Raw genomic sequence first — 16,580 nt, 5'->3', positions numbered from 1 at the left:
CACAACATCCATCTTTGTTTTACGGTATTCATCACTATGACCATCACTAAATTATTTGATATTCGTGGAATTTCTAAGGGAGATAAAGCTCATCAGACATCCTCCTCTGAGCACTTGGGAACTTTGTTCACATGATTGAGGTAGAAGAGACTCTCAAGCTATGCTAAACAGTGCTTCTGAGAGAAGGCCACTCCAAAGTCACACCATCATTAAAGCTCATCAGACATCCTCCTCTGAGCACTTGGGAACTTTGTTCACATGGTTGAGGTAGAAGAGACTCTCAAGCTATGCTAAACAGTGCTTCTGAGAGAAGGCCACTCCAAAGTCACACCATCATTCTCTAAAAAAGAACTTGATTTTCCTGAAAACACTTTGACATGCAATGATGTCAATGGCATTCATCAAACATGTGCCAAGTTTTGGTACTATTGAATATTCAAAGAATATTTTGATTATGCAAACCAATTTGACAGCATTAATTTCAAGGCTTTAATAAAAACAAACATAAGACTTAAAAGTACTTTTGAAGATCATAAGCACAGTGTTGCGAGTATATTTACTGTGCTGTACTTTCCTTTTCTCATCTGAGCAAGGACCTTTACCTTAAGTGTTCAGATGATACTCTTAATCTGCCAAAGAAAAAAATTCTGTACAAAACATCAGGATGTCTAAAGGAATAATGCCCAGTTGTTCATTCAAATGAGTCATAAATCTGTCTTTTGAGTCTGAATGTCATTAAAGCTGTCATACGTGAGGAGGTAAAAAAGGGAGAATATTCTTATGAAATTTTTGTGCACAATGACTTTTGTGAGTGTACTTCTGTTCTATGACTAAATTGTGGACTCTGAAGATCACTTCCCAAAAACAAGATGCAATTATTGTGTTTACAAGAGCTGAAGAGCCTGGACCAAGCCTGGAGAATTGTTCCCCCACCTTGTGAGAGAGATGAAGTACCCTCACTGAGCAAAGACTGGCATCTTTCTCATCACCCACAAAGTCACAGTGAATAGGAAATACAAAAGGTGTTGTTACACCACCTGCAATATACAGAACCTGGGATTTTACTACAATGCCATGATAAAAATATAAATTCTACCAACATCCATCTGCTTAAAAAAGGTGCTTTAGCCTATGGGCTATGCAGCTCACTCATTCTTCTGGATGGTACAAATCCCCACTGAAAGACTCTCTTCAGTGTGAGGTCCTTAAGTGACTTAGCATAAAAGTACATATGGCTTCTTTAAAAGTCCATCTAGAACTACAGCTATATCCTGTTTACAGATGCGTAACTGTAGAAAGAACTCTTTATCAAAGTTCTACGTAGGATCCCAAAGATCCACAATTTCATATGATTTGGTCCTATAGTAAGTACATACTGGTCCTATAGTAAGTACAATAATACCGTTGAAATGTGATATCTGTGAGCTTTAATGACAAGCAGAAATTAAGTAGTCTTTGCCTCTCAAGTGAAAAATCAAGAAATTCAGTAAAATGAAGTGGCAGGCATTAGAGGGAGGTTCTTTTATCCACAGTGTAAAATGGCCCTCTTCAGTTGACAGAAATGACATTTTATAATAAAATAAAGTTTTATATATACTCTACTCACCAAATAATTGCATACCTATAGTTTCTACTTAACGCAGCAGCTCAAAATTCGAAATTCACAGTAGCACTCTTTTGTTTTGGGTGTAGGTATACTGCCGCCCACTTTCAGGGAAGAATAGGTACAACGTAGCTAAAGAGCTCAATTCGTTTATGCTCTATGTCCATGAGAGGAGGAGGGAGGGCTCTGATCATGTAATTATTTGGTGAGGAGGGAGGGCTCTGATCATGTAATTATTTGGTAAGTATATATAAAACTTTATTATAAAAATGTCATTTTTACATAAGTAACTTACCAAATAATTACATAGCTGAATCCCACATTGATTGGAGGTGGGATGAATGGACATACACTACCCAAAAAAACTCTGATATGGAGAAGAATTTGGAATAGAAAGTTAGCTAGCATCTTGAAATGCTTGTTGTAACCTTACCTGGTGAGGGAGCAACGGCAGACGGGTACTGCCTCTGGTTGTAGCTCCTCTTGACCTGTAGTGGCATGGTGGTAGAGCCAAGGGTCGTCTCTCTTGAGTGGGTGCTTTGCAACGTAGGAGGTTAATCGCAGGTTGCCAAAGCTTACAATCCGAAAGGGTCACATAAATAATATGTGGATATGCCCTTGCCCTGGGCACAGTACAATAGAACAACAAAGACCAGATAAAATTAACCTACACCACCATGAAATTTTAACCAAAACCATAAAATACAGATTGGTGACACTTACGACTCAGTGTTCACCAGACTTCCCAAGAAGTGCAACTATCCTTATTCAAGGAGAGTGGATAGAGGAAAAAGAAGGTGTCCCTCCTATCCTTCATCCCCCAATACCACGCCAGCTGCGAAGAACAGACCCAAAGTACTACATTTTTCGTACACCGTTTCAATATCCCGTAAGTAAAACATGGCAAACGCTGACTTGCACCTCCAAAATTTTGCTTGCAAAATTGAAGAGGGAGACAGATTACATCTGAAAGCCAAAGACATCGCCATGGCACTTATTTCATGAGCCTTTACTTTACATAAGGGCAGTAAATCATCTTGAACTCCCGAATGTGCTTCCGAAATCATGGATCCTAAAAAGAATGATAATACATTCTTGGACAAAGGACGGATGGGGTCTTTCACAGAACATCAAAGATTAGAGGCCGAACCTCTAAGGTTTTTGGTTCTTTAAAGGTATACTCTCAAGGCTCTTACAGGACAGAGGACTTTCTCTTGATCGGATGGACCGAGTGCTTCAGACAGGCTCTTGATTGAAAAAGAGCAAGGCTAAAGGCTTAGTTGAGTCCTCATTCTTGGCCAAAAATCCAAAATCAGTAAGTATACAGCATTGCCTTGTGAGAAACCTACCCTTTTATCGATGGCATGAAGCTTACTGGCTCTCTAGGCTGTAGTCAGTGCCATCAAGAATAAGGTCTTCTTCATCAGATTCCGAAGTGACGATGATTCCGAAGGTTCAAACGGCAGTCCTGACAGCCATTTAAGGACCACGTCCAAGTTCCAAGCGACTCCCGAGGGTTTTGCTTGCTTAGTAGTATTAAAATGTTTTATTAAATCGCTGATGTCTAGGTTTGAAGGCAGGTCTACTCCTCTGTTTAAATACTGAACTCAACATCGCTCTGTAATCCTTGATGGTAGATGTTGTGAGTCCTTTCGAGGTTCTAAGATGTAACAGAAAATCTGAGATTTGGGCTACAGACTTTTGAGAAGAGGAGATATTTCGCTCCCAGCACCACTCCCAAAAAACTGCCCACTTGGCTTGGTAGACTGCAGTAGAAGATTGTCACCTACACTTAGCAATAGCTTCTGCAGCCTTCCTTGAAAGTCTTTTCGCTCTGACGAGCTTCCTGACAGTCTGAAGCCTGTCAGAGCGAGAGTGGATAACCCTTGATGGAATCGTAGAAAGTGAGGCTGTTTATGACGATTTCTCTTCCGAGGAAGCAGCCTTGGGAAGTCCGTCAAAAGGCCTAGCAGATCGGGGAACCACTCCTTGTGTGGCCAAAAGGGAGCGGCTAAGGTCACTGGCACGTTGTTGTGTGCGTTGAACTTCTTCAACACTTCCCTCACCATGCTGAAGGGAGGGAAGGCGTAAAGGTCGAGGTTCAGCCATTCCTGCAGCATGGCATCTGTCGCCCATGTTTGTGGATCCGGAGCTGGGGAACAATACAACGGAAGACGATGGTTCCTTGACATCGCAAACAGGTCTATCAACGGCTTTCCCCACAGCCTCCACAGGTCAGTGCACACCTGTGGATTGAGTGTCCACTCCATCGGTAGAACCTGTCTGCCATGACTCAATTCGTCCACAAGGACATTCATCCTCCCCTGAATGAAGCGGGTCAATAATTGGGTCTCGTTGCTCCTTGCCCACAGAAGAAAATCATTTGTCGCTTCGTAGAGTGTAAAAGAACGAGACCCTCCCTGATTCTTGATATAAGCTAGGGCGGTCATGCTGTCCGAATGGACCGCTAGTGTCTTGTTGAAGGTTTGCGTTGCAAAATGCTGAAGTGCAAGATGAATTGCTTATAATTCCTTTACATTGATGTGAAGGTTTCTTTCGGTAGAAGACCATGTTCCTGAAACCTCCATATTGTTGAAAGGGCTCCCCAACCCAGATCCGAAGCATCTCAGTATAACATCAGATCGGGGTTCATTGGAGCCAGAGACCTTCCTGTTGCACATCTGTGTTTTGCCAGTCACCACTGAAGGTCCTCTTTTATCTGGGGAGTGATGTTGAAAACAAACGAATCCGGGAACAACTTCCTTTGCCAATTGGCTTAGAGATAAAATTGCAGTAATCTTGTGTGTAGTCTGCCTAATGGAACAAACTTCTCATGGAAGAGGGTTCCCAGAAGGCTCATCCATGTGCTGGCTGAGCAGGAGGGCGAGTTACAAAGTCTAGGACTTTTCTACGACAATTTAGGGTCCCTTGTTGGGATGGAAAAGCCCAAAACTCAGAGTGTATCACTATCCCCAAATATAGGATAGACTGAGTCAGGACTAGCAGCAACTTCTTGAAGTTTATTAAAGGCCTAAATCTTGAGGGGAGACGAAGAGTTTTCTGCAGGTCCTCCGTGCACTGAGATCTCGAGGGGGCGTAGAAGCCAATCGTCCAGGCACAGAGAGATGTTTATCCCCATGAGATGTAGCCATTTCGCTATGGGAGCAAGTACCTGGGTAAAAACTTGAGGGCCATGGAGAGTTCAAGCAAAGAGAAGGAGAAACTGGAAAACTCCGTCCTGGAACACGAATCTCAGATACTTCCTGGAATCCAGGTGAACTGGACCATGGAAGTAAGCATCTTGCATGCTGATCGTAACCATCCAGTCTCCCTGATGGATGGCCGACAATACTGACTGACTCGTCTCCATTTTGAACGTTGTTTGAACAAAGAGATTCAGGGCACTGACATCCAGGACAGGTCTCCATCCTCCTGATGACTTGGGAACCTCAAAGAGGCGGTTGTAAAACCACCCCCATGTTTACATCCTCAGCTACTTCCACAGCTTTCTTTTCAAGTAGGGCTGACACTTCCCAAGATAGGGCCGAAAAATTCTCTGAGTCTACCCAAGTAGGCTGTTAAGCTGATGGGAGAGGTTACTAAGGGAGGTTTCTCCCTGAAAGGGATTGCATAGCCCTCTTTCAATACCTTTAGCACCCACAGCTCCACATTCTTCTTTTTCCATTCTGTCAACAAATGGGAAAGTCTTTCTCCCACTGGAACATGGAGGACGGACGACTCACCTTCGAGGTGCTGGCTTGTTAACAGGTTTCTTGGTTGGTCTGGAAGTTCAGAGGTTGGCTCTAGGTCAGGACTGGAAACGACTTCAAGAACTTTGAAAGGGCTGTTGCTGCAAGGGCAACAACATTCTAGTAGCTGTGGTAAAAGCAATGGCTCATGCGGGGAACTTAGTTCTTTTGGTGGATTGAGTGAGGAGGTCCTGAGTTAATTTCTTTTGTAACTCTACTGAAACCCATTCCAGGATGTCCTGTGGGAACAGACTATCCTTGTCCAGGGAGGTAAAAAGAAGCAAAGAACGTTCCAATGGGGTGACTCCCTATGCCATGAACGAGCACCACAAATCCCGTTTTTTTATGGACTCCTGTTGTGAAGATGGTCGTCAGCTCTAGTGCTCCATCTCTTATTGCTCTATCAGTACATGTCAGCACTCCCAGTCAGTCCAATGCAAAGTTCTCTTTTCTTGGCTAGAGCCCCCATCGTCCAATCCAGAAAACTGAAGACCTCGAAGACTTCAAAGATGTCTTTAAGCAAATGGTCTAATTCTGAGGCGGTGAAGAGAATTCTGGCCAACGAGAAAGCAGAACGACAAGAAGCATCTATGATACTGGAGAAGTCCCCTTGAGAGGAGGCAGGAACTCCCAAAGACAGAGCTTCTCCATTTGCATAAGACAGATACTTCTGCCTTATCAATTGAGAGGGAGGCGAACAGAACACCGCTTTCCCGACATCTCTCTTTTCCGCTAACCAGGCATCCATGCGGGCAAAAAACTTTCTTCAAAGACAAAGATAAAACCACACGTGGAAGTCTGGCAGTACCTGGTGGTTGTCACATCATGAAGGCTAAACCCAGAGATGAAGGGACGGCTGGAGAGAAGAATGACGGGTAACAGATCAGGAAAAACCTGAGCAGTGCTGAGTAATTAGATGTAGATTGCTCCTCTTCTACAGGTTCCTCGACAGAGGAAGCGGGTGATCCTAGGGGATCCATGTTCTCTTGCACTACCGGAGTTGGCTTTTGAAGAAGGCTCAGAACTTTATCAAGCCAGAATTGAAGCAGCACCAACAAAGGATCTTGGGCAACAAACAGAAATTCACCTGAAGAATCAGGTAATGGAATCTCTCCTTGCAGGGTCACGAAGATGCTAGAAGTAGGGTGGATTTCGAGAGAAGCGCCCACAGAGACTGGACTCACGGATGTTGGGCGCCCACTCGCTGTCGGAATAGACACTGACTCCTTCGAAGCAGCTGCATTCTTAGCAGACAATTGGCGCCCAAAGGATGGGCGTTCGGTGATTTGACATTCAAACTCCAAGTGGTCATACAAGGGCTCTTCCAACTCAGAATCTGGGCGCCCACGAACTGGAAAGGTGGAAACTGCACGCTCATGCGATGGGCGCTCAGTCGAAGTGTGCTCATACGATGGCCACTCTAGAGATGATAGCTTGGACACCAACAATCTTCAAGTTGGCACTTACACACAACACTATCATACACTGGGCGCTCAGACGCTTTGCGCCAATAAGCTGGACTGGCACACACTCTTTTGGGGTCAGAACGCACTTTCGCAACTGAATGGGCGCGAGAATCTCGCGCTGGTGACTCCCAAAAAGTTAAGTATACCTTAGTTTTACCAGACCACTGAGCTGATTAACAGCCCTCCTAGGGCTGGCGAAAAGATTAGACTTATTTTACGTGGCTAAAAACCAATTGGTTACTTAGCAGCAGGACCTACAACTGTTGGAATGGAACCTAGAAATGAATTTCTATCACCAGAAATAAATTCCTCTAACTCTTCATCAGCCGGCTGGAGACTCAAACTCGGGCCTAGCAAGTGCTAGTCCACAGCTCTACCGACTTTCCCAACGAAGAGCTATGGTGACTTGACTTCCAAAAACTACAAGAAGGGAGAGGCCTACGTTCCCTCTCTTAAGCTGGCAGCTTACGAGATAAAGGGAATCTGTTATGTCCATTTGAACGCCTTTCCAATGGCGTTCTCCTGCAGCCAGGGATTGGCAGACAACAGGCTCAGATGAGGCAACGACTGCTCATGGGCAAACCCCACTGACCTCCCTTGGACTGCCAGTTTGCTTCCTCCCAGGTGAGCAAAGGGAGTTTAGCAGGGACCTTGGTCTAGGAGCATCTGTGGGATGAACAGCCACTCCTTCCACTGACACTGCACTCGACACTACACTATTAAATTTGTCCATCAGGACCTTCACAGAATTCCAAATCTGGAAAACAGTATTCACAAGTAAATTAAATTTTTTATCTACCCGTGCTTCTAAGCTGGCAATGGCATTGGGTTCAGCAGAATGAGAGCTAGGTAATGGAGTGACAGGAAAAGCTGGAGGACTGAAAATGGGAGAAAAAGCTGTCACAGGTGTTGAAGGGATAGGCATAACATCAATATCAACTCCTGGAGAATGATCTGTACTAGTGGAAGCCTTAGCTTCAGTCCTAGCTGTAGCTTTTTTCAGTCAGTCATGCTGTAATTTGTCTAAGTGTGTCTGTAAAGTCTTCCACTTCCCCTTATCCCTGTCCTTACATTCTTCACAGTTAAGCTTAGGAGAGCAAATTTGCTCCCTACAAAGAACTACATATGGTATGCAGGTCATATTTTTGCAGAAGTTAAGTATATCTTAGTTTAACTAGACCACTCAGCTGATTGACAGCTCTCCTAGGCTGGCCTGAAGGATTAGATCTATTTTACGTGGCTAAGAACCAATTGGTTACTTAGCAATGGGACTTACAGCTTATTGTGGAATCCAAACCACATTACTGTATAGCGAGAAATGAATTTCTATCACCAGAAATAAATTCCTCTTATTCTTCATTGGCCGGTCGGAGATTCGAACTCACAGCCAGCAGAGTATTTTGCAGAAGTGAGTCTAGTTTTGCAGCTTTTGCTGCAATACCTAATGCTAGACAAACTAGAGAAAGTCCAATTAGGCAAGTCACAATTGAAGATATAATCCAGAATTCTAGCTAAGCTACCAAAAGCAAAGAGTACTTCACCAAAGACGATCTCCAACCATCCAGCGAAAACAAATCAAGAGCTGCTAATAACTGGTGTTCACCTATTAGCCGGCAGAAACGAATTGAGCTCTTTAGCTACGTTGTACCTATTCATCCCCGAAAGTGGGCAGGGCAGTATACCTACACCCAAAACAAAAGAGTGCTACTGCGAATTTCGAATTTTGAGCTGCCACGTAAAGTAGAAACTATAGCTATGTAATTATTTGGTACGTTACTTATATAAAACTACCTTTTCACTGGCAGGATATGGAAGTGCTTATTTTAGAAATCTGTTTTGTCAAAAGGATAGCTACATAACTCCATAGATGAAAGGTCAGCTCATGAAAACTATGATGAAAATAAATGATAAGAAATATTGCAGGTCAGTGAATCATTCTTGTTGAAGTCACAATGGATAGCTTCAGTTCAGGAATGATAAAATTTTAAATTGTTCTGCTGGAGAAAAAAGCCGTACATCTCCCAAGCTAATGGGTCCAAGATGGAGTAATATATAGAAATCTTCTGGCTCATAGCAGTTGTGACCAAATCTCCAAGCTCATGGCATACAATAGGCAATTAGGACCACTCTCATGGAGAAATGTGCATGTTTTTCCCGAAAGTGTCAACAATTATATTTCACCTTCCAGGCACAGTTCTCAAAATTTCCATTAACTCTCTCTATCTTCCACCATGCACAGAATCTTACACTACCATCTGAAATACCATACAACTACAGCTTCACTAATTTAGCAGCTATTAGGCATGAATTTGATAGCCGTAACTGAGGTGTAAAACATGAACAAAAGAAAATAGGTTCATAATCTATACAAACTCTGAAGGGCTTCTATTTCTTTACAAATAAATTACATTATTCAAAAACATGATTTCCATTGTCTCAAAAAATCTTTAAAAAATTAAAATCATGTGAAGTACCTGATATAAAACACTTACAAAAACGCTGAGCCTGTTGCTACTGCTACAGCACTTCCACCTGAACTACCACCTGCTATATACCAGTCATCTTCAGCAAGGCTCCCAGTAGGTACTTCCTTTGTAACATCATTCCTAAAGAGACCGTTAAGTATTAAATCCATCAAACATGAATAATTCTCCTTAATGAACAATTAATTACAAATAAAACAATCACTCAGCTGTAGATAAATATGATTTTTAAAAGGAAAATTTCATAGATTTAAGTTACAGGTACTGTATTTGTATTTTTCTTGAGCCTTTTATGTAGGAGTATTTCTCACGAGCTGTAACTGGCAACTGAAACTTGGTAACATAGCAGTTAACTGATAGTAGGTTAATGAGAGGGGAGAACCACCACTCATCTGTTATCATGAAGAACTTTTTCTTTTGGCATCAAAGACTATAGGGGGTGGCTGATGTGGGATGATGATAAAAGGTAATGGTTTGTATACCTAGGAATAATATAAAATATTTTTAAAATTTGTGATTTGTTCCTAGGGGAATACAAACCATCACCTTCCACGTATGAAATTCACTCATTAGGTGAGAGGATAGTCTCTTAACTGACTGGCAAGTTGCATCTCTACCTGGGGATGCCATGCTCCTGGTTATGATCATGAGCAGATGGACAATGAATCCTGTAGCCCCCTATAAAACCTGACATCGGGATGCAAGACTGAAATGGCCCTGAGTCATAGTGTCAGAGTGAGATGTATCTGAACTTTCACTCTAGGAAAACTTTGGAGAACCAAGTACTGCCTTAAAGATAGGGTAGCAAAAGTCAGAAGACAGCTAGTATATACTGTAGGTCAATCATAAGTTAATGAGTTCGGATAATAGCTTTCCCAAAGAAAACTACACCTTATAAGCTGAAGCTCTAACATAGGATACACGATTGTGAAGTCTGCCTGCATTGTGGCCCTTCCAGCATGCAATTGGCCTTACTGCCACTTTGCAGAGGAAGAAAGAGCAAGGCTTCCTCACAGGGAGTGAGAGGAGCTTTTCTCGATGAAGGTAGAGAAGTCTATGATCTATAGTAAAGTAGTTCTAACCAATGAAAGACTGTGACATAAGTCAGAGATGATCTACTCCCTTGTAAAGTGTAGTTGACTCTGCCTCAAAATGTGTGGATAAGCAGGCAAGGTCCTCCCTTACTTTCCTGCTCAAGGGCACAAGCTGAGAGGGAGGGGTCCTGTGAGGCATACCAATGCCACTTCAGTTGCCACTGAAGCAAATGCAGTTGAGGTGCCCATGCAAAACAAGTTTCCCCACAGACAACAGGTGATGAAGGACAACCTGCCAAAGCTGTTCTTCCTGTTGTAACAGGAACTGTGCTGAAACCTTTGACTGGCTGATGCAAGAACCTGATGGAAAGATGCTCGCTGCTGCTGTTTCTGTCGGTATAACCAGGTAATTTGCTTGCTTCTTGAGCACCAGTTCCAACTTCTTTCTGTTTTCTCAATCCACAAGATTAGGAAAAATGTCAGGAGGTGGTGGTCTCTGTTCCATCTGAGGATATCTGAATTAGGTAATTGTCCATGTAATCCAAGCCAACACTAGGATAAATATTTACATGAACACCTGGGGGCTGTTGCCAAACTGGAGCACAGGACTGTGAACTGATAGACTGTCGCTTTGCAGACAAAGCAGAGCTACTTACTGGAGGACTGGTGAATGGGCATCTGGAAATAAGCACCCTTCAGATCCACTGAAAACATGAAGTTATTATCTCTGATGGAATCCAGCATGGAGCATATCTTTTCCATCTTGAACCAAGTCTGTAGGACAAACTCATTCAAGGGTGAGCGATTGTCAAACCACTCCTCAGCCACATTTCACCTTCTCCACCACAAAGAAACAACTGTAAAAGCCCAAAAAGTGGTAATCCGTGACTTCCAGCATATCCTTCTCCAGCATCCTCTTCACCTCTGCCAACAGGAGATAGAGCTTAAGGAGATTCTGGAGAGTAGGTTGAGAACAGTACCCATAAACATGATAGGGGAGGGCATCAGTCCTTAAAAGGTGGTTTGTAAGTTTCCCAAAGGACACATAATACCCAGGGACCTACCCCTGTCTGCCACACAGCACAATGGCATGAAAGGAATCCCCCTACTCATGACTGCTGGCAAAGGGAACTGCAAATCTCAGCATCCCCCCTTCTTATTACTCATAATTCCTAGCCGGAGCTAGAGGGAAGTCCAAAAGGCTGGGAAGCCTCTGGCCCTTACTATAGGAAGAGGTCTGGGTTCCTTGTCTTGGTTTTAAGGAGGGGAGACCCCTTCCAACACCAGACACAGAAGGCATGGCTGCCCCAAAGGACTTGAGAGACACATGGTGGATTAAGGTGTCCCAGCTATCAGAATACCTCTTCTCCACTGGTCCCTCTACTTTACTCTTCGGAAAGCATAAAGAGGAAGCCAAGACTGATCTGTTCCACTGATCAAGACTTCTCTCAGTTGAAACATGACTAGAGAAAAGCATATGTAGAACTTCCTCTGACATGTCAACAGTGGGAATCTAGCTTGCTTGATCTGCTGGACAGTAGGGAATCTTCTGTTTCACAGAATGGACTAACATGCTGACCCAAGACACCACGAGCAACCAACAACCATAGCAATACCTAGAGTATGCTCTATCAATGAGGTGGGTTCAACAAAGGTAATGGTTGCTCACAGTAAGATCACAATGAACCAAATGATCTCTGAAAAACCTGTTCCAGCTCTGTCTGAAAGGATTCTGGAGGTAGGTCCTGATTCCCCATGGCATGATTTAGGTCCTTTCACAAAAGATGGGAGGAACCTGTCTGCCTTGGTGAGTGCTCTGAGACTGGGGGCATGAGAACTCAGACATATTGTTACAAATTGTTGAATTCAAGGTTAGTTCATAATCTTTCAAAATCATGGTCATCTATCACAGAGACTTCATATGATAGGTCAAAACCAAAACGAAACTCCTAGAAGCTACAGTAAAGTGTTCATGTGCAATACTGTGTACATACATATCAGGGGTCTTGGATGAACCTGGAAAACCCCAGTGTCTGCTCAATCAGGTGCACATGGCTCACCATGACACTTGACAGTATCATAATGCATGAACTCCCTGTTACAAGCACACTCTGGATGTTATGTATGAGTGCATCAGAAGTTCTTGACACACTGGGCACCACCTGGGGGTTCACATGATCATGTGCATACAGATAGACGTGATACCAGCAGTATTGTACAGCGGCAACATGTTGCACACAACTTTCTGTTTGCATGCACACAGCCTGGGAACATACTCATGCCAAGTGAGAAAGTAGAGCCAAATCTCTGCAGCCCTTGGAAGAGGTATGAGCATGGGCCATCCTCATGTTTCAGTAGCAAATTGGGAGACACTGATTCATGAGCATGCTCAGAGAACCTGGTGTAAACCCTACCTGTGGCAGATGTCCCACCTGCAGGTGAGCAAATGCTGTCACCAACCCTCCAAGAAGGAAGAAGCAAGGACTCCTGAGATTTAATCTTGAGCAGGCAAGACATGTTGCTAAAAATATCAGGCAAAAACACCCAACAGTAGTCCAGCAAAGCAACCGGTACAGCACTGCTAGGAGGTTGCAAATCACAAACACACGCTGTCTCGCCTGGGGAAAGCTCAGCATGCACACCTAGGTCAGCATTGCAGGTAAGTGTGGGTTGGTCACCTACCCTCAAGATAAGAACCCTCTTGTGAGCAGAAGGAAGGGAAGCATAGAGGGCAGTCTGAAAAAAAAGCCAAAAAGATTTGGAAGTACTGAAGGTGGATTAATCCTCACCAAAGAAACTGGCAGACATCTTTTGGCCTTCCTCTCCTGCTGCTGTGTCTCTCCATTGCAAAGGAGACCATCCTGCACACTCCTAACACCAATGCAGAACAGCAAATCTGATCTCACTAACACCAAGGACATATAGCTACCAAACACCCACTTATATCCTTCACACCTTTCAGTGTTCACTGTTCTTGTTCAAACCTATGAAGAAAAAACACAAAAACCATTCGTACAATAAACAAAATTAAAGAAGTTTCAACTTCATGGTAGGTAAGAACACAGCAAAACATCTTAGGTAACTTTCCCCATCCCAACTTACGCACCTACCACTAATTGAATACCTTGCTACCAAGTTTTCATGACCTATTCTAGCCCAAACTGAGGAATATACTCATATAAAAGGCAATGGTATGTATTCCTGAAGGAACAAATCTTAATAACAGACCCATCAGTTTACGTGCCCAATCCTGGAGTCAGCAGCTCCTCATACACACGAAAGAACTCTCACATGGCCAGGTATCCCTCTAGGCAGTGCTTGCCTGTGATGGTTATAATGACAGGTGAATTTATTCTATTTGTTGCTGAAAATTACTACAAGTGTGGGGTCAGGAAGCAGGTACTTTATACTTTGTAAATTTATGGTACTGTGCTGTCTTGAGAAGGGTGACCTTTGGCAACATACATCACCCCATGGGTAAGACAGGTTAACTACTGAAGAGGCCCAAGGTTACATTGCAGCCTGAGAATGGCCAGTGCGGTGCATCTCTCCTACAGAGAAGAACCATTGGAAGTCACCACCAGTAATAATAATAAACTTACCATTAATGTGGTGATGGCACACACATCCTTGATGGTGCAGAGGCAATAAGTAACCACACAAGAGCACTAAAGCTGAATGATGATCCACAAAAGGGTAAGGCATGTGACTGCAGGAATTATGTTACCACAGGCAGCTGTACAAGGGGGTTTTACTAAATCAAAGCATGTAGAGGGGCTAAGCAACATAGCATGTAATCTTAACCAACAGCCAGTGTCTGACTTGGGTGTTCTCAACTGTTCAACAGTGAGCATATGTGCTTGGCACACTGCATATTACAGGAGACTGTGTAGCACAGAGGACGTTACATATAAACTTCACCACAGGCTGTCTTGCTGGACATTTCCTGAAAGAAATGTAGTCAATTCTATGGGCCTTCAGTAAAATAGTATTGGGGGTGCTGTGCACTGCTTATTTCAAAAGAGACTACTGAGTACCATGCTGCTCTTTTTACATATAATCCACCATGGGCTTTGCATCACCTATTTTTGGTGAGAAAGATAGGCATGAAAAATCATGCAGTATGAGATATGTTTGGCACACTGCCTATTATAAAAGAGGTTTGGTGCCCTTCACAATGTGCAAAAAGAAATGTATCTGTCAGACTAGCAGTATGTATCTGTCAGAGTACTGCTACCATGCTTACTGCTGCTACACAAGCCATGATTCAGTGAAGTAAGAACCCATGACCCTAGCCAGGTTGTGCCACAGACAAAATGGGCTCTAGAGAATACTTTCAAAGGGGCACAAAACAGGTGAGTTGATGGTGTTGGTACCTTCAGTGACATTGGTGTACGAAGTGTAAGCATACAGAACCACAAGCACAAACTTGGATGAACATCAGCACAAGCCAGGAAATATATGACACCCTTCAGGGAAGGAGGAATTTCATCATCCAAAAAATCCTCCAGAATTTCAGATAAGCTGTGCTGCATTCTACAAAGGGTAAGAAAGGTGTTCTAATTTTTTATGCTGTCTCCACTTGGCAGTTCAACAGCAATTTTGATGGCACTGATCCTGTGAGGGAAGGCCTTAGCATTTAAAATACATAAAAGCACTGGGCATCAAATAAACATGCAGATATGGCATATAAGCTTTGTTAAAAAATACTTTAATTCTTATTTAACATGTACTGGACTTCAGATATTACAAATTAAAGATGAAGTACATTTTCCCCAAAGGAAGCCGGTTCATTTCATGAAGCTCAGTAAAAGGGTAGTTAGCTGGGGGCAGGTGTCACTTTGGCAGCAGGGTCAAATGTATGGTTAGTCAGAGGTTCGATTATGATAAAAGATTTTGGGTTTGTATATCAAGGAAAAATTCAGATTACCTTGAATTTATGATTAGTTCATACAATAAAAGGATACAAACTCTCAGATTTTATATGAAGACTCATTCCTTAGGTGGAATGTTTTGTCCCACAGAATGAGAATGGTATTGTTCTAAATGAATCAGATAAGGTTAGAAACCTCTCCCACATCCCAAGCAGTCTGTGCCAAATACAAGAGACTGTAGGGATGGTCCATCACCACCAAGAAATACTAGCTTTGTGGTCATGTGTATGAGCAGAGAAGTCTGACTTCTGTAACTTATAAAACCTCACATCAGATGTGAGAAGCTGATAGGGCCCTGTGACCAAGTTTGGTTCACTATTTCCAAACCATCCTCTAGAAAAGATTCAAGGGATATCTGTCTTTTCCACACAAGAATGGGAAATCAAGGTTAATAGTCAGAAGTGTCATCATCCTGAGATGAATAATATTGCTATATGCCTCTCTCCCTTTGTTTATGAAAGGATAGATTGGACATATCATCAGCGTCAGTCTTCTGATAGGTACTCAGTTTTGTAGCTCACCTTTATCTGCCTGACCATCACAAAATGGTTTGGGCTACAATCAGTTGAGAAGAAAGCAAAAGACAAGGAGAGACCCATCATCCAATGCATTTCTCCTCTAACCTAAGCCCAACTTTGAACCTAAGTCAAAATGCAGGCTTGTTGGGTAGGGGCTGAGAAAGCTACAACAATGGCTTGAACAAGAGTCAGGGGACTAAATCACCAAATTAATTTCCTGCTGGTATCTGGTCAAAGATACTTTGTGGGTAATGATATTCTATTTGCTGTGCATTTTATCTTTATAGTCAAGGTTGTTGGTGTCCTCCGTGTGTGCTGGTTTAGCATTTTTCTAATCACTCTTTCAAGCTCTTTATTCAACTACCCTTTTGCTGATTAAGATTTAAGAGACCAGGTCTCTCAAATCTTGTTTCTCTTTCAATTACTTTTCAATCTTCTTTTAGTTGGTAATTTTTTTTGTTACGTGAATGTTTTGCTTGAATTATGTGCCCATGCAAGTAGTTCAATACAAAGGGCTCTCACATTCACAAATCACTTTTGTATTTTTTTTGTACTGTGACTTTTGCCAGTCTCTCTCTCTCTCTCTCTCTCTCTCTCTCTCTCTCTCTCTCTCTCTCTCTCTCTCTCTCTCTCTCTCTCTCTCTCTCTCTCTCTCTCTCTTTTTTACTCCATTACCACTTATTTACTTATCAGCACAAAAACATAAGCTAAAGATAAACTAAATAAATACTGTTAGTAATCAGCACCTCTTTGGTTTTATGACTAAGACTTGAACATTTCAAACCAGTGATGG

At 42.8% G+C, this 16,580-nt stretch overlaps 1 pseudogene; it reads right to left on the bottom strand.

The window, feature by feature from the left end:
- The window catches only part of LOC136852222 (glutamyl-tRNA(Gln) amidotransferase subunit A, mitochondrial-like), a 34,678-nt pseudogene that overhangs the window by 13,115 nt on the left and 4,983 nt on the right, over positions 1-16,580 (bottom strand).

The sequence above is a fragment of the Macrobrachium rosenbergii genome, chromosome 25 (assembly GCF_040412425.1).
Source record: "Macrobrachium rosenbergii isolate ZJJX-2024 chromosome 25, ASM4041242v1, whole genome shotgun sequence".
NCBI classification, from domain to species: domain Eukaryota; kingdom Metazoa; phylum Arthropoda; class Malacostraca; order Decapoda; family Palaemonidae; genus Macrobrachium; species Macrobrachium rosenbergii.
This window is presented reverse-complemented; position numbering and strand designations above follow the sequence as displayed.